At 35.5% G+C, this 19,693-nt stretch overlaps 1 long non-coding RNA gene across 1 annotated transcript in view; it reads left to right on the top strand.

Annotated features, from left to right (window-relative positions):
• Positions 1-19,693, top strand: part of LOC132124155 (uncharacterized) — a 38,873-nt gene that overhangs the window by 5,935 nt on the left and 13,245 nt on the right. The window contains exon 2 of the long non-coding RNA XR_009426724.1: positions 18,722-18,812. This is a non-coding gene — a long non-coding RNA (uncharacterized LOC132124155). The remainder of the gene's footprint in view (positions 1-18,721; positions 18,813-19,693) is intronic.

Raw genomic sequence — 19,693 nt, 5'->3', positions numbered from 1 at the left:
TTTCATATAACAAATATTTACTGTTACAATTTGAATGAAAATTTAAATGGACAATTAACGTGAATTTTTAGTTTGTCCCTTAACAACAGCACTTGAGCTACATAAGTTTGTATAAAAGTTTGTGTAGAACCTGTTGATCATGATCTTCATCATAATGATCCAAAGAACATCTAGTGCTTAAAGAATACTTGACCGTCTGTACTAAGTGTCATATGATCAGTGTCATGTTTTCGTATTTGATTAATAGTGACCTACAAAATGCCATGGTTTTGTCTTTTAGTTTTTTTTTTTAATATATTTTGGGTTTTTGGTCTCATGCAGTGGGATCCAATACATTTCCACTTTTGTTACAGGCTTCTTTGTCCACTAGGGCAGATTGAGGCACACCTTACCTCACACGGGTCATTCTGTACAATAACATTTACGAATTTCGTTTGGTCATGTGTCCACACAGCCCAGATTCATGACCTTTATAAGAATGTGCTCTGTCTGTCTCGGGCTAACAGCTGCTGATAGTCTTGGTCAACTTTGTTGCGCTCATGTTTGCTCAACAAATCCCAGGGCCTTTTGGAGCCTCTTCCCAGAGCGGGTTGGATTTCCACCCAAAAACCCACTCGAAACCCATTTTTCTTGTTTGAAAATGTATGCATGACTACCCAAACTGATTAAAAGATTCACAATTCATTATTTCCCACCCAACCTGCATCCCTTTCCTACATTATACATGAACGAATACCAGTGTTTCCTCGTGAATGGAATCAAACCCAAGTTCATTAATCAACGGTGGCCCAAGGGGGCACATTAAAATGTTTGTTAAACAGTGCGTCAGGCGAGCAAGTTTGACCGAGAGCTAATATAAACAATGGAAGCGGTGAAAATGGGTGTGTAGGACGGGTTAGCACAATCTACATAACCGTTCCAGCTGTTAAATCACTCCTTGTTGGTCTTCCTTACGCGATCTGTGGTGCTCAAAATGCGTGACTTTAATTTACAGTGAGATTCTCGTCACTGTAAGCCACCTCCATTGTGGTGGCACTCTCCCTGTCTTCATCAGAGCCGGTTGTCCAATGGGATTACTGTAAGCCTGCGGTAGGAGCAGCCGACCCGCCACTGATCAGAAATTCATCTCCCTGGATGCTAGATTGCTCCTCTCCCCACTTTGCCCTTGTGACGGCAGGGACTGCTGTCATGGTGTCAGACGAGAGGGGGGAAGACATTTTTTTTGCATTCGCAGCCCCCCAAATTCGCTGTCCAGCACATAATCAGAAAAGAAAGTAAATGAATAGTAATTCACTCTGTCAGAATATGAAAATCGCCGTGCCGTGGAGGAGAAGAATCTCTGGTTGGAGGGAAAAAAAGAGAATATTTGTAATGGCTTCCTTACTGCAAACCTCCATTTTGACTGACTGGCTGCTTTTTCTTCTTCTAGTTTTTTCCATTTCTGCTCCCTTCCCAACTATAAATGCACATCCAGTCTACATATACACATTGTTTGTGTTTATTATTTAAAATTGAATTGACAAACTAAACCTTAGGTTTTATTTGTGCAAATGTGACAATTTTTGGTGACAATTTTGGGGGCCAGCCGAGCACAAGGTAGAGGGAATTAATCACAGAAATAGCAGAAGGTCACTGACTGGCTCCCGAAACATCACGGTGGGTCATGCGTCTCGGGGCCACGGCTTCATACACACACCACACTTGTCTTATCCCCCGTCTGCTTTTTCCCCGGTCCAAGAAGAGGCTAGCTCACACACACTCGCTCAAACACAGTGAAATAGGGCGGTTCAGAAGACGGAAATGTTCTGGTAAATATTTTTAAATGTCATCTCTCTCTCTCTGTCATATTTCAATCAGTGAGTTGCCAAAATATTGCATGAACCCTCGTGCCATCTGGTTGTTTTACTATCTCATCTCAGTGGTTGCTTGCAGTGTGCGTGTAATTTGGGTTAAATGGTGGTTGCTGTCGGTTACTGCTGTGTCAGAGTTTGGAGTGCTGCTTTAGTAATTCCATGTGCTTGTAATTCTGCGCCGTTCCTGATGACGGTTATATTGTTGTAGCTCAGGGGGCACTGACTGCCCATTGTAATATACAGGAGGCGCCCTGTTATTTCCATCAATTTTATCTCCCTGCGTTAATTCTCCTTTTATAAGTGTGAGCGAGACACGCCGAGTGACGTTTAGGATGAATAGATTTACGGTGAGCAGTCTCTGTTATTTTTTTGGTGGTGGTGGTGGTGGTAATCAACCAGGGAGATCCATCATCTTTAATCACATGTGGGGCAGTTATTAGTATCTGCCATTGGCCAGGAGTGCACATTTGCATGAGCACAGAGTGATGTGTGTGACAATCGCAGTCAAATGATCATTAAGGAATGTAATTTGCTGGCAGAGGCGTCATTGGGTTGCTGATGCTCGTTCGGGGCAGTGATGTGTATAAGCCGAAATGTTCTGCTGAGGGGGTCTTGTGCCTGTTAGAGCGCACTTTCCTCAAGCTGAGTCTTGGCGTTGGATGCTACATGGTAATAAGCCAGGCTTGCTCTCACAGCTCACAGGGCTTTAACAAACACAATGTCAGTCAGCTGCTCGTAGCGGCTTGATCGACATGCACATTTCCTGTGCTCTGATTCTCTTCATCTTTACCCACACTGTTTCTGTTTGCATTCTGATGAGGGCACATGCAAGGAATGTAGTCATTTGTCTTTTTAGTGTTCAATATTTTTTTTTTTGTCCCTCTTTAACATTGCATGATTTTATACAAAAATACTGTATTTACATGTTGTGTTAATTTACTGTATAATAGAATAGCTTTATGTGACATCCATGAGTGATATTCACATGCATGCACACCTACTAAAGTACTATGAGTTATTTTATTTAAATGTGTAAATTTTATTCCGTTCTACTCCTCCTCACATAAACATCTGGTTTTATTTTCACAAGCACCACAAATTAAAAAAAAATATTTTTTGTTTAGTCATATACAGAGACGTTTTGCAAATATGTTAAGTGAAAACCGACATAAATGACATAATTGTTAATTATGGACTGGGAAAATGCACTTTTGTGTTTGAACTTGATTTAAAAAATGTTAAGCTAATTTTTTTTTTTTGTGTATGATTTTAAATTAAAATGAATATGTGCAATTGGATTTACATTTATGCAATTAGCAATAATATTATTGTTTATTTAAATTTTAAATTCACATTCAAACCTCATCTAATGGGCCATCATAAAAAAGTGCATAATATTATTAAAATTATATGTATTTTTTTATTTGAACCAGAAGAAGGTAGCAAATGTTTTTTTTCCACCCAAGCTTTTAAAATCTTTTTGAATTAAACCTTTTTTTCCCTAACAGAAAAGAAATAAAAAAAAGTCCTTTCTGGTTTAGGTTTCCAGCTTCATGCTGTAATATGAAGCATATAGGTAAAAAGGAAAGAAAATGCATCCTCTCTCTTTCTCTTTCTCTATCTCCCTCTCCCTCTTTCTCTGTGTTTGAGATGAGGCTAATGAAAACAGGGTGTAGGTTTCCTTCAGCTCCTTTCATACGCTTTAATAAAAGGTGCAGCAGACATTTTGGCTACTACCTCCACGCTGTCCCCCTCCTCTTCTTCCTTTACATTTGTTTGGAACGTGTGTGTGAATAAATGGAAATTCAAAACACCTAACTACAGGGATTAAGTATAATCACACTGCCAGGGCATAGAGACTTATTTTACAGTTAACTGCTCAGTTTTGCAGTAATCCTTAGATTATTCTTACAGTATTACTACACCCTTCTTTTGAAGACTACTTCCATATGATGTGGCTTGCAAATGCTTGTTTGCATAGTGACTTTTAAACTGACTTAATGTAGTGTGGCTTATTGAAATTAACCATCACTGCTAATTTTGAACTAACACTTGTCACTTGTAGCTCCTGTTTTTCTTTTATAAAGGGTTTAAAAAGGAGTACAATCGTGGCTGTTTTGGTCTCAGTGTATTTAATGTCTCCTTACAGAAATAAAACTGTCATTGGTTCCACCGTGGAACCAAGAACTCCACTGAGCTTATTTTAAGGCTAAAATGTGCATGCAATATGTGTTGCACACACCCCAAGGAGCTCTGTTACTTAACATGTAGGCCATTTGCATGTTTTCCTGTGCATTTTCAATAGGTAACCCTCTAACCTGTTGTTTGCATGACCAATAGATGGCAGTGTTTCCCCAAGCATTCCAATTGTAGGCATGAGACAAGAAACGAACTTCTTAAACCTTTTTTTCCTAATGGAAAATGGTAAACAAGGCATTCTTTAACCACAGGTTCTTCAGATCATGAAAGTGTCGAGCGCAACTGTTTGAAGTATTTGCGTCGTCGAGAGAGCATTTGTGATTTTAAGATTATGATAAATGAAACCGAAACGTAAATGACTCTGAAAATGATGTTCAGTTGGTTGCTATTTATTTCCTCGCTAAATCTGCTTTTGAGTAACATGATTCAGAACAAATTAGGACGTCACAAAATAATTTGAAAATTTACAGAAAAGGCTGTCTGTAGTTTCCAAGCCAGGCTTGAATGATGATGATAAGAGTCATAGTAATAATAATAATGCTGCCCCCTCTTTATAGTTCTTAAATCTACAGTTTGCCCTAATCAAATCCATTTCTAATTTCTGTGGATTTCTTCCTGTCTGTACCAGCTCTGACCCTAAACTTTAAGATATAATGTTCTTAATATCCAGATTAAATTCTTTAATCTGTTCTAGAACATGTGAAATTATTTCTGCAATAAAATGCAAAAGTCCCCAGAGCCTTCTGATTGCAGTCAGGCTATTAATATTACTGACTTTTTTTTCTCATATGACCAACCCACAATCAAAGCCAAAAGCCACGAAGGTGGCATTCTGCAGTTATCTCCACTAATGAAAGAGAGATTAAAATGAGGTTTTAAGATAGATTAACAGTGCCCACACTGAGACAAAAGATCTGAAAGGGCCTTAAAAAAAAAGTTAAATGAACACACACTTTCCAAAGCTTCATTAGCATAATGCTAAAACACTTACACTAAATGCTTGACAGGGCAAGAAAGGCTTTAGAACCGAGCACATGTATGTCGGCTTTTTGTGTAAATCAAGCTTTCTCTGCTATTTCACATGTAGAACTGAAACTAGCTGTGTTCTGAGGGTGAAATTTGTGTTTTATATGCAGACAAAGATGACACACACAAGCTCACACACGCACATATATATCCAGTGGACCGTATGGGGACTCTGCATTAAGGCTGTGCTCTTTATCCTTGGTTTCCCTGTAGCTTCTGAGCCTGATGAACAGCTGTTTGTAGTGTACTCTATAGAAACAGAGGTTCATAAAGAATGTGTTAATCCCTATGAAATGCTTTGAGAAAAATAAAATGCACGGCATGCTTTAATTCAAATGATATTAGGCACTCTTTTTGGTAGTGTGTGTATTAATGTATATATCTTCTTCCTGTCAGCTCAAGGTGTTTTTAAGGTCTCGCGTCACAGAGTGTGTCGGCACAGCAGTTAGACCGGACAGCTGCTTTTTAAAAGCACTGATAAGAGGCACCCTGATGCTGAACATTGCAAATTGGAAGTGAAGATTGCCTTCCTGTAGACTTTATCTTAAAGCAGTAAAACAAGAAGCTGTGACTACAACTGCAGGTATTGATTTCGCAATTTCAGCAAATTAAGAACAAGACAGAAAACCTATTTAACCTTTCAGTGATTGTTATAGGTACTTTTTGGTGATGTTGAGGCTGACATTTAAATTAGCCCCCTGCCCCAGTTATAGTGGCTGGCACCTGACTCCCAAACCCTCTGCTGATTATTCGAGGGGGGTGGGGCAGGTTAGGCATGAATATGAATGACTGTGTATGTTCCCCCCCCCCATATGCATTACAATGTCACCCGGTATATATTTCGGATGTATAATATTTTCATCTCACACATCAATTCATGCATGTGGCTGCAGCCATATAGTGCAGTAATAAGGGAAAGGTGGCCATCTGCACAGTAATAACATCTGTGCAATATAAAGAATAATGAAAGGAATAAAGGACAGTCAAGGTTGCAATTGAATTAAAGCTCCTAATGTGAAATAATAAGCGGTTCTTTTTAAATTTTACATTGCTTCTAAAGTCTATCACTCTGCAGGAAAAGAAACCACACATACAGAGCAAATCTGGCTTCTTATTGCTGCTTAACAAATCTGAGTGACATGAATCTCAGCAGTGTATGTTTTGAATGTGCAAATAGTTAGCCATACAGCTTGACGCATGTCACTTATGGAGATATATTTGCGAAATGATTGATGGCGTGCCTTCGTATTTGGATTGTTTTTAATATTGTTGATCAAAACGAATGGAACACAATAGGGATGAAGATCAGTTTCAGGGCTGCACCTGGCTCAATAGTTTTGTTCAAATCAAATTGTACAATATTATTTATAAATGATATATAATATTATAATAAATGGCTCTAATATGAGGAGAATGATGATGGAGGAGAGTCAAATATCGAGAATTATTCCTCGGAAAAACATGGTGGACAAAAGCTTAAGGAGAAGAAATGAAAAAAAGTGAGTGTGAAAAAAAAATAAATAAATCAACACCACAAAAGGTGTGAAAGGTGCTTCAATTCACCATGGGATATTAGTAATCTTAATTGGTACAAGTGCAAATGACTTCTTATTCTGTGCACAGAAGTTGTCAGTCTGGAGGGATGCTTGCTTTTTAAATGAGCAGAACAACACTGAACATGTGGGAGAGTCTCTAATTCATTGATTGCCCCTTGGAACTGATGGCTGCTAATTGTTAGGTGATTAACATGGAGTCGTAATTATGTCGGCCCAAGGGGGCGATTACTGTTTCAACATGCCATATTATCACAGAACGGAGCTTCCAGGGCTCGGATTTGGAAACAGATGGCATATTGTTAACAGCAGCAAGGCTGTGTTTTCCTCAAGCTGAAAAAAGGCGCCAGGGGAGCTGTTTCTTTGTTTCAGCCTTATTAATTAAGTGCTAATTGTGTGTAATTATTTGCAACACTGCTTTCTGAATAGAGACGTCAAGTGGCCGTGGCATAACCGAGGGTCGTAGCTTCCTAGCGTATGGCATAAATGTTTTTTTTTGTAATGTTAAACATGGTGATGATTAAATAAATGAACAAACTGTATTTAAATATTTATATTAAAAAATCTGATATTATTATTAGTAGTAGTATTGTTCACTTTTTTAGTTCTGTGTTTATAAAGCATTTATTTTAATGCTTTTGGCAAAACCTTACACTGTTAATGTAGTGTTAAATATGTTTATGAACGGTAAATAAATCAATTTATTTATTAATTTTAAATGTTTTTTTTTTTTCAAATTTATTATTATTATAAGCATGTATTTGTCTTAATTTATAATGCATTTATTTTCAGTGGTTTCTGGTCAGTCCTTAGACTTTTAGATATAGTGTTAGATATATTTCTAGTGTTAGATATATTTATGAATTGTCTCCTACGTGTATGTTGTGAATTATAATGATCAGTCTTCAAAATCACCTTGGCAATATTTCAAACATTAACATCTCTATTTAATGGAAATGTCAGAATTTTGACGCCATATTTCCACATGACTGACAAAGACAAGATTCCATGAGATGGATGAAGTCTTGACTGGTCCTTGTGGTTGCATCGCGTGCTATTTAACTTATTAGCTGTTATCATAACCTGCTAAATCACAGGTGGACCAAAATATGCCCTTTTAATTATTATTATTTTTTTTGTAAAAATAATAAACATGGTATGTTTTGGTCATTACTTAACTAAACAGCTCATCTGTGAAAATGAATGAATAAAAAAAAAATTAAGCAGTTGGATGAAAATATTTTATTTGTGACCATTAAAAAAGATTTTTGCATTTAAATGTATCGGTGACTCATGCTAAATATATTTGAATATTGTATTCATCCTGAGCAATATGTGTGTGTGTGTGTGTTTTATTTTTATCTTTGAAATATGAAAAGCAATAGTACACATGCAATCTAAATGGTGTGCTTTGAATCTGCTCCTAAAAATCTTGGATGTCATGTTGCATAGACAGGAAAAATTATTTTATTCTGACCTCTCCAGAATTGCCTCAGAGAATAGCTCCAACAAATATACCTTTTCGTAGGAGTGATGCACCACCATTTTCTTAATGGCATTGTGAGGATCTCAACTGAAATATTTTGCATGATGTACATTTTCGTCAGTAAATGCTGGGAGAGTGAATTGATAACAGCATGTAAAAGATAAGGCTCCCTAAATATTCAAGACTTGTACAGTAGACGCTGCTTCAGAATCCCCCCTCGAGTCAACTGCAGAATTAATTTCAGCTGGCAGCATCATGCTGTGGTCATTTTGTCTGGAGAGACATGTTGTTATCTTGATTTGGCCATCACAGTTCCAAAATGAACACTCAGCATGCTGGCGAGCGCTTGAATTTAAAACATAACTACAAAGGACTGCGAGTTTCCTTTCAGAATTTATATAAGGGAAAAATCATGCAAAATTACAACTGCCATCAAACAACATGTCTAGAGCAATGAGAAGCAAACTAACATAAATGCCACCTATTTTCATTTCCAAAGGAAAGTCTGATTTCAAGGTTGTGTAGCCTGAAACAGAAAGAGACCAGTTTATCCATGAACGTATTTTATTTAGCATTATATAGCATTTGAGTATTAGCAAAAGTTAGTAAATTAAATGGTTGTTTCATGATATAGCAAAGTGCATCAGATTTAAATTGAAACCTAAACTCCTTTTATGAGTTTTTTTTTAAATAAAAGTTTCTTCTGATAATTTTAATTGAAAATATGAATTTGTTAATATTGAAATACTGAACGTGGTGTAGTAAGCACATTTTTGTCAATCTTAATTAAGAATAACAGTTTATCTCTATTTAGATATATTTTTCTTTTTAGGTTGCACCAATAATTTGTTTTTCTCTTAAAGTAAGAACTGACCTAGTAATTAAAATGTTGGAGAGATTAAAATGAAAATTTTTCCATGTCAGTCAGATTGCGAAGGGTTCCCCTATAGTCAGATGTTACATTTTAATCAGGTAAAAATGGAATATTAACGATAGATTTTAATAAAAACCTCTATATGTAATGTTTTCACAGAAATCTAATTCTTCAGCATACTAAGAAGCTTAAAGCACAGATGCATTGATTCAGTATAAAAAATGAAAGTGTCTGATATTTAACATGCAGGATTATGACCAGATTTCCAAGAATATAATCGAAAACACATACTGTAAGTTGTCTTTCTGTCCTCCCATAACTTTAATACATGTGCAGTATGCAGGAAAACTGCTGTGTAACTATACATATTTCTTTAAACTGTGATGAATTATAGATACTTTAGTGTTTTCTTAACTGTCAATTTGAAAGTTTGAAAATAAGCTAAATAAAATTAAAGTGATCTTTTGCCCTACGAGCAAGATATCAACTTAATTTACATACAATCTATATACATCTGCAGCATGCTTATTAATTAACACACATCATGTTGCCTTAATGCTAAAATGCTGTTGGCTTTTACTTTTGCTTACAAATTGTGTGTATAAACTATCATTCAGTGTGACTTTTAAAAGAAATTAATACTTTTACTCAGCGAGTTGCATTAAATTGATTAAGAGAAGACATTTATTAATTTTTTTTTCAAAATTTTTGTATTTTGGATGCACTTCTAAATTTCTCAAAGTACTGGCTGCTTAAAATTCAGCTTTACATCACATAAACCACATTTTATAATGTATTTAAAAAAAAAAATATATATATATATATATTGTTTTTTTAAAATGCTAATTTCCACAAATATTATACATCTTTAATTTGTTCTGTATTTTTGCTCAAATAAACAAAGTCTTGGTGAGCATATAGAAGACGTTTCAAAAACAATCTAAAAATCTTACTGACCCCAAAATTTGAATGTGTATATACTATTTGCGTGTTTTTATATCATTATCATGTTTGTTTCAATTCAAACGACATTTTCATATTTAACAGCCATCATACTTTCTGTATAAAGTTTATGATTACTGTTCTAAAAAGTTTAGAAAAATTTAACAATCATCTCTAGACCAATGAAGCCTTTAGTAAAAGACTTTAAAGGTCTCCATAGATTTTTCTCGCTTTGTCCTTTTGTTGTTTGAAGCATTGCAAATGGAAGTCATGGTCTTTATGTCCTTAAATTAGTTTCACACTTCTCCAACACTTTGCTCATCCAAATCTGGCCATGATATATCATTATCACTACTTTTGGAGGAAATCCATAGGATCAATACATTTGCCGACTACTGGGCTTTGGATTGCCTACATGCTGAGCGCTTTGTTACACCACAAGTCAAGTAGATCGAGCCACAGGCAACCGCAGCCTGACACGCAGCTTCTAGCTGTTCCTGCTCCTCATTCAAAGGAAATAAGTGAAGACATGTCAGGAGTTAGTACTCGTCGATTCACTGAGAAATTCTGTGGGTGGGAGATTTTGTTTTGTTTTTAAATCTCAGTCAAGTGCAATCGTTACAGCAAAGCAATTGTTTCGCTTACAAACATTAACCTTAGTCTTTTGCAAAAATTATAATTGACTGGTTGAGAGACCGAAAATAACTTGTCAAGTGAGCATGTTTTCAGTCACATGTGCCGTAAGTGTAGGGAATGACGGATAGATTTTGTTATTAAATTCATTTTTGTTTTTTTGTTTCATTGTCTAGCTGTAATCATCAGTGACCCCATCATTTAAAATGCAGTGGTCAAGCTCACGGATGGATTGATTGCTTAGCCCCGTGCTTTTTTCTTCTTCTCTGCATTAGTGCGCTCTGGTCAGTGAGAGCCAAAAGCTGGGCACTTCCGAAGTAATTACCATCCCGTAAACAGGTCAGCAGTGTGTTCGGCCACAGCTGCTGCCACTGCGGTGGTAGACACTTCAGCCAGCTAAGCTTCCAGTATTGATTGGGCGGTCTGTGACATCTCCTAAGCCATGTCACCCAACTGAAAGAAGACTCCAAATTGTCCAATAATAAAGTGTTGGAAGTTGGAAGCTGCTCCCTCCTGAGACTTGCTCATGTTATGGTGGGGGTCGGGGGGGGACACCTTCAGGACCATCAATCCTCCCTTGAAGGCTCCATGTAGTGCTAAATTAGCCAAAGGGAGAACAGAAAGACTACTGGACATCTGTAACAGACCTTTGACATATTTCCCCCATGCTCATTTATTTAAATGCTGCTGTAAAACAGCAAAAGCCTGGAGGAGTATAATACCATGGATTTACTGTTGAAAAGAGTGAGATTCAGGGAATCTTTTAAATCCCTTATGGCAGGTCTATAAGTTCAAGGACAGGAATCCAGAAAACAATGCCAGATGCCAAATCAACACAATATCTATTTAATATTATTATTATTATTATTATTTTATTTTTTTACTGAAACAAAGCACAGTGATCAAACACAAATTTAGAATTAGTTTGAAAAACATTTACTTTTGATTTAATTATTTGATTTCATTAATGATTTATTTTTTATTTGATAATTTACTTCATTTCATTTCCATTTTTGTTTTAAATTTCATTTATTCTCCCCCCCCCACTAATTTATTAATTTCATTGATTTTTTTATTTTATTAAATTCATTATTTATTTAATATATTGTAATTAAATTTTTTTTCTAAATAAAATCTAAATATGAACATAAATTTAATAATTTCTTTATTAAACATTCTAAGCATTGTTTTCCATCAGCGGGGCAATTTTAAGCTTAAAGTATCTTTTTTAAATTGACATACAATTACTTAATCGGCCTATTATGTGTTTGAGTTTTTAATCACTTGACTGCACTAGTTTGTATCACAGGTGCAATCAACTATTTTGGTTACTTAATAGAGACTACAGAGTGACATCAGTTTTGGGTCAAGTTGGTGTTTTTCTTATAAGCAGAGATCTAAGAAGACATGATTTTAAATACTCATTGGTGACAACTCGAAAACTCCCTAAAAGCAAAGCAATGGCCTTTTCTGTGAGAATTAGGTCTTATAAAAGTCTTGATTGGCATGTCATTGACAGTGGTGTAAACACAAAGTGACAGAACTAGAATGAGACATAATCATTTAACAGCACAGTTACTTTCCTGTGCCCTCCACCTAGCAGAATGGCTTGATTTATACGCTCCTCATTTCCTCCTGCCCATGTAAAAAAGGGGGGAAAATGCCAGTAATTGTTAGCTATTTCATGTTGATTCTGGTACTTTTTTGATTGCTCTGTCCTCCCCGTTATGGGCCAGCGAGCACACAAGCGCCTTAGCTCACTTCATAGCAAAGAGCAACAAGCGTAGAAGTTGTTGGTGTAAGAACGGAGAAAGGCATCCAATATAAATATTTAATCCGGTACGACTGGCTCTGGATTTCAGCTTTGTCTTTCATTGGATTACGCATTTAAGACTTCAAAAGATTAATGGAACTGCAAATAGAAGAGGGCTTCTCATCTCCCCACCGCATCTCAAAGATAAATGGAAGAATTACCATACAAATATCTATTTCAAGATACTAGGCTTTGTTGAGCATTTCGAATGATCAAAGAAGTATGTTTACAGATCAACGTGTTTTCACTCAGTGTTGAGAAAGCGAAATTGTATAATTTTTTTGTTACTCTGAAGTCAGCCACATTATTTGGTCTTTAAAACCAAGAGTATTGTATTATCAGCGTAGTGAGGATGCCCGTTTGTTTGGACTCACTGTCAGTTAATTAGAAATCAGTGAAATAGCAGTTTGCGTTTAAGGAGATGATAGCTCTGTTTCTGCTCATTGATTTTGCATTATTGCTAAAGACATACCATGGTTCCACTCAACGCTAGGGGTCTATTGGGAAAACCAGGTAAAAGGACTGCTAATGTATTTAAAATGATTTGCAAAAATCAATTGTTTTGTCTTGCATAAAATGCAAAGCATGGATGCATGCTGCTCCCGTGCTTCTCAATCGATGGGCTTACTCAACACAAACTTTCTACTAATGATATATATCAGCTTATAACACAATACGATCATTTCGGCTTGTCGGGTAAAAGAATATCAGTAATTAACAGCTAGGACCAATTTTAAGCAGCAGTCTACTGTCAGGGATTTGTGGCCTAAGGTTGTGGGTTCTCGTCTCGGGTCGGCAGTACAACGGCTGAGGTGCCCTTGAGCAAGGAACCGAACACCCAACTGCTCCCCGGGTGCTGCAGCATAAATGGCTGCCCACTGCTCTGGGTGTGTGTTCACGGTGTGTGTGTTCACTGCTGTGTGTGCACTTTGGATGGGTTAAATGCAGAGCACAAATTCTGAGTATATCACGTCACTCATGTCACTTGACTGATATATATAAAATGAATCTCTATTATAGATCAGTGGTTATATATTATTTTGTTGCGTGGCGCCGCTCACATCCAGTGTAGACACGGTGTAAGGAATCATTTGTTGTTTTCCCTTATAAGGATTCCCTCTTCGCCCCCCCCCCCCTCGCTCCAATTCCAACACAAATCAACCCCCCCCCCAAATCAATGTCATCGTCCATCGCGATGTTTCAGTGTAGACATCGTCCGATGCCATATTTGTATCTCCACCCCACTGAACAACTTGACACACTCCGCTGCACATCTTGGCCTCTTGGCTTGTCTCTCCAGAAAACCCGATGGACTTAGTGAAAGACAAAAGCAATTTCCATCCAATCTCAGGAGCCTCATTAGTATGATGGGCGCAAATGAAAGTGTGTGTTTATTAACACAGTGGCAGACCGTGCTGTCAGCGTGCCTGTTGACATTAGGATTTGACACTCATATCAAATTATATTTATCAAATTATATTTTGTTAATATAATTTATCTTGTATGCATCTGTTGGTTTGAACTGATTGCATTCATTACATAATCATCAAAATCAACTGCCTTATTTTAATTGCAATAGACTATCTTTATACTAAATTTACTAGGAATATTTGCAGTTTATAATATATGAGAATATTTTATATAGTTTTTCATAATACCAAAGGTAATATCAAAACATTTTTGAAAATATTAGGTCAACAGATCTGTATTTTTTGTCATTTTTGTCTGTTGCATGTCAAATTTGGCAGTATTGCATTTAAATTGCAGTCTGAGAAAAGGCACAGCAAAAGGTTTGCCATCCTAAGAGTCCTGGTTGTAAATTGAACAACATAATTCTTTGTAATCTACCTCAATAAAATCCATAGACATTGTAAAAACATTACAGCACACGTGGCGCTGGCCTCGGACCTCTGGAAAAAAAGGTCTTGTTTTGGCAAATTTGTGAGTGTTGCTACCATTTACGCTGATCGATACCCACATGTCCCTGTATTGATCCTCACATCTGTGAGGGAACTTGAGAGAATGGATCTGTTTGAGTTTTCATTTAGACCACACATCGGGATCAAGAGAGATTGGCACTAAAGAGACTAGTGAAGGTCTCTCTCTGTAATGCCATATTGGACATGACAGTAGAAGAAAAGGAAGGTAGAAACGGTCAGGTTTATTTATATTCTCGATAGCCCTGTTTATGCATCACATGAAAGGGTGATCGCACTGTTGAGTGTGATAAGTAACTGCAATTTATGTCAGCCCATCAAGTGTGACTGATGGTGTTTGTTAATTATCTTAATTGCCAATGTAAATATTTAATTAGTAATTAAAAGCATCCTCAGTCTATGATTACATCACTGAGACAAAAGTCCTCAATGCACTCAAACTGCCATGCCGTAACATCAGTCTTTATTTGTCACAGGCCATTTGAAAGCGGTTAGGATTACATCAGGATTCATTACAGAGCCCCTGAAGACATTATGGAAACAATCCTTACCACATAATTTCTCTTAATTAGTTGATGTCAGATCAAGCATATTCAAGACCAATCATTCCTCTCATTTAGAGTGAATTTGTGTCCAGGAGGGCTTTTTTTCCCACACCCCTATCCCTCCTGTCACACTGATCTCACAGAATGCCCAGAGCTTCCTCATTAATCTCAGCACGACAGCCCTTGACCATTTGACTGTGCGTGTGACTTCTGCGAAACAAAATATCCGGCCGACAGACGATGATGGGACTATTCCCAAGTTTCCTTCCTCGCTTTGAAGTGGCACTGACATTATTAACATGTCAGAGTGTCACTCATGTGTTACCTGGACAGAATCGGATGTAAACAAGTAAAATTTTGGTGGCTTCTATTCATATTTGGGCTTAGTTTTAGTTAATTGTTTAGGGTGTTTTTGTCTCTCGACGTGAATGTTTGATTGTGTGTGTCTGATTTTGCGCGAGACGTCTGAGGAAAATCGAAACGCACCTGTCCTCCCTCTTGTGTTTTTTATTACGTCTTCCCTGGCCTCTGATCATTCCGAAATGTTTTAATCATGATGCCACTTGTTTGTAATTATAAACACCTACAAGCTACATATATGAACGAACTGTTTGATGGAATTTGAGCCTATGGGTATCTCGCGTTTGCTTTGAAAACAGTGCTCCTCAACATCAAAAGCCGGTCCTCTTTTGAGGTGTCCGGGTTGCTGTTTGCATTTACCTTTAAGGCCTTCAGTTTTGAACAGCAAGTTCAACATTTGTTGTTGATGCATGGAGCCAAACAGGCCTCTGAGGCCAAAGGAGAGAGGATTACAACTCTGATCTGCCCATCCCCTTTTAAAAGCATAGAAATTAAAATGCATCCAGAACATCGGAGGACTTTAACCTTAAAGAATTAACGAGTTTACAAGCTTTTCCAATCAGAAACTAATCAAGTTGTTGTTTTTCAAGTAATGTTGTTTATTTGTACTTTTTTGCGTTAATTTACTTTATTTTATTAAATTATATTACTACATGTAATAAACAATTCATAATAAAATAATAGCATATAGAAATACTTTTTAAAACATTTTTTAAAATATATTATCAACAAACAAAAAAAGCTTTTCCAATTAAAATGAACTAATATTGTTGTGTTGTTGTTTACTTGTTTCATTATTAATAATATTTGTCAAGTTGTTTTTATATTATATTATACTATATTATATTAATACAATCTATCAAATTAATGGCAGATTATTTTTATTGTTATACTGAAATTCTTGGCCAGCAAGAGTCGTATGTCGCTTGAGTGGATCAAATAAACACCAATAGTGGACTTCAACAGATGCCAAAAATATTATCAACATTGTCTCTTATGAAGGATTAGGAGCTCAGATTTAATCAAGTAAATAGATCTCAGGACCTCCATATAAAAATGCATCCTGGTGCTTTGCTTCAAATTAGATACATTTACAGCTGTGCATACTGTCATCACAAGATTGAAATACATCAATTTACAAAGTAAATACTAAGTATTCGTTGGCAGAGACCGGAAATGTGACCTGTTGAACTATGAACCTCTTCCATGTTGTGTGAAAGAGTGATTTAAAAACATCATAAAGTCTGAGATCATTTTAATGTAATTGGAAAAAATGTAAATCCTTTTTCCCTCAGTGATCAGTCACCTAGTGGGCTGCTATGGCTTAAGAAAACTATGCTAAAATTTGTTCTGTTTTGCATTTTTCTTATTTAATATAACTTATAATGAAAAAAAAAATTCATTTATTACACTTCTGGGTGTTTTTAATCACACAATCAATATTACAAATGTACTAATATGCATATTGACCTGCAAAAATGTACATTTCTTTTCATTTAACGTCATAATATTTCTATTTAAAATTGGTCGACATCCTAAAATGTTAAGTTTAAATTTGATTTAGATTCCCAGATCTTCAATGCAATCTCAGACATTTGATCCCCACTATATGGGTGGGAGTATTTACCTAGAAAAGAGTCCTTTAGAGTTGTTCTGGAATACATAGATTGATCATACAATTCCATTAATCAAATGATAGAAATGAGAAGGAATGATAGAATGAGCTAGAACAGAGCTTTTTGTTGTATTTTAGTGTCCTGTCATTGGTAAAGGTCATTGTCCACCCTTTTGCTTTGAGCAAACTCTATGTGAGAATAATAGTTGCAAGTAGTCTTGTACCCAGTATCTTTGATTTCAAAAGAAAAAAACGACTGAAATGCTTTAGGTAGTGTGAATGCTAAAATTGATTTATTTGACAGTGACCTTGGTTGCATTTCAAAGCAACTGAATTGCGAAAATATGCTTTTTTTGGCCGAGCCAAAACTTTCGGTGTCTCTTGAGTAATTTCCTTTCACCTGTAAACATACACTTCTTTTCTGGTAAAAAATATTCACAGTCAGAAAAAGGAAAAAAAATGTAAGACTTATTTGATAGTCATAAAGGATTTTTTCATTACAATGAGTAAAGATCAAAGTCGTGCTGTATTTCTGAAGTAGCACATTGCCTGAAGCACTGAAGCATATATTTACAACAAATCTTGTTGCTTGTGCAAGGTATTACTTTAATTTTATTGCTCTGATTGAAGCGAGGGGAGCGATATGTTACACATATTCTGCGTAACCTTATCTGCTATCAAAATTTATATTATGTACCACCTGTTCCTTATTTTTACTTTTGCATCAAAATGAAAAATAATTTTCCTTCATCTATAATCCTCTCTAATAGTCAACCAGGAGTTTTAATCTTTAGATGCATTTTAAATCCAAGCTGTAATGTCTTAACTCTTTCACAGGGTCAAATATCTTAGCAAATAGAGCTTAAGCTTTGTTTTATATGAACAAAGTACATGATTAATACTGAAGAATGAATCATGCACTATTCATATACAGCAGATTGGGTAGTGATGAGGATTAGATTGATAGTTCCTGGCCTACTTTTTCATATGACATACTGATATTGCAGTTTAGCAAAGTACAGTTAAAGAGAAACTTTGAAATCTGTGTAAAGTGTCTGCCTAGCCAGAAGTTGTGAAATTAATATCAGTAACACTTTAAATTACAGTAGTGGTTGAATAAAAACTAATTACAAAAGAAATATGATGTGTATGAAATTGTTTTTTTTTTTAAGATTGCACTGTATAAAAAAATTAAATAAATCATATATATATAATTTAATTCAATTCATATTTAAATTTCATTATTATGTCAATACATATCAAAATACTTTTTTATTAACAACTTTAAAAGCTTTTCCAATCAAAAACTAATCAAGTTTTGTGTTTTTTTAATATTATTTATTTATATTTTTTTATTGTTTATCATATTTCTTTCTCTTTTGAAATTATATATATATATATATATATATATATATATATATATATATATATATATATATATATATATATATATATATATATATATATATATATAAAATCATAATAAAGGGAAATGAAAATTCTTTTTTACATTTTCTTAAAAACATTTTTAAAAACAAGCAATAAATAAGTTAAATTTTTTTTACTTTAAAAGCTTTTGCTATCAGAAACTAAACAAGCTGTATATTTCTTTTATTGTTTTTTGTTTGTTTTATTTTAAGTGTATTTTTTTAAAATTCTTCTTCTTCTTATTATACAGTGTGGTGAAATTTGTTTGATCACCTTTTTCTTTTTTTCAGAGTACAGCTTTGTGAATGTAGATATACACGTTCATAGAACTGAGAGCTGTACAAAATCCAATACATGCAAATGTATACAGCGATCATTGTGCGTTTTGCGAGCTGTGACAAAAGTTAAAGTCGTGGATGTTTTGACGCAAATAATATCTGAAGTATATGTATTTCAGTGAAGTGTTCACAGTGTGGTTTCTGTAGATGGTCTTCAGCAGCAGCAGAATCCTCTGAGAAACTGGACTGACTCATCTGCGTCTGTGACGGGTAAGAGAAGAAACCAAACAACTCACAGTAAGACAAGCAGAGAGCAGCCCTGCACAATGCGCCCCTATTTTTTTTTCCTTTCTTTTTTGCGGTGACTAGATATTCATTTTCACACCTCGCTTCTCCATATTTATGATTGCCCATGAGAACATTTTTTATTTATGCTGACTTCTTTCATAAACTGGACAGCGGTTTCTTTTTTTTTTCTCCATGTGTGTCAAAACAATCTCTCATTTATAATTTATGTGATTTATGATCGCTATAAGCTATCAAAAAGTAGTAGTATTTCTGAGTACAAAGTGAAATCAAATGTTTAGGTGGTTTATAATTCACTGTCTGACTTCTTAATTAGTCTGTGCAACTGAATGACCAATGTTTCATTAAAACCTTTTTAGCTTTTGTCTCAAAATGTGTTTTGTTGGCCAGCAAATTTTGAATTCATATCCATATAAATGTGTATAAAAAACCTTTTTAGAGTAAGCTTTTGCCTTTAGGTGTTTCTACCGGAATCCTTAATGTAGTGTGTAGTTATGCTATGTTATGTAATCTTTGCAGTCTATGCCATGAGCACAGAGAGAATAAAAGGGAGTTAGAGATTTGAGTACATGTTCAGTTCTCTGTTTATCATGTCACCTGACCTGCACTTTGAGCATCTCTCACCTTCACTCCAAATGCTATGCGGACTTTTATATAAAGTATTCTGCTTCTGTGGGTGGAATTTTTTTGTACCATGTTTTGTGTAAATGTATTTAAGGCCTTGCGCTAATGTTAACGCACCGTGACACTTGACTGCCATTTTTTGACAAAGATACAGTAATGCATCAGTGTGATCTTTTTGGCAGTGGAACGAATTCTTTTTTCCTGTTTGCACATGATTGGTG

The sequence above is a fragment of the Carassius carassius genome, chromosome 42 (genome assembly GCF_963082965.1).
Source record: "Carassius carassius chromosome 42, fCarCar2.1, whole genome shotgun sequence".
In the NCBI taxonomy this organism is placed as follows: domain Eukaryota; kingdom Metazoa; phylum Chordata; class Actinopteri; order Cypriniformes; family Cyprinidae; genus Carassius; species Carassius carassius.
Note: the sequence above shows the minus strand (reverse complement) of the source record. Positions and strands in the feature narration are given on the sequence as shown.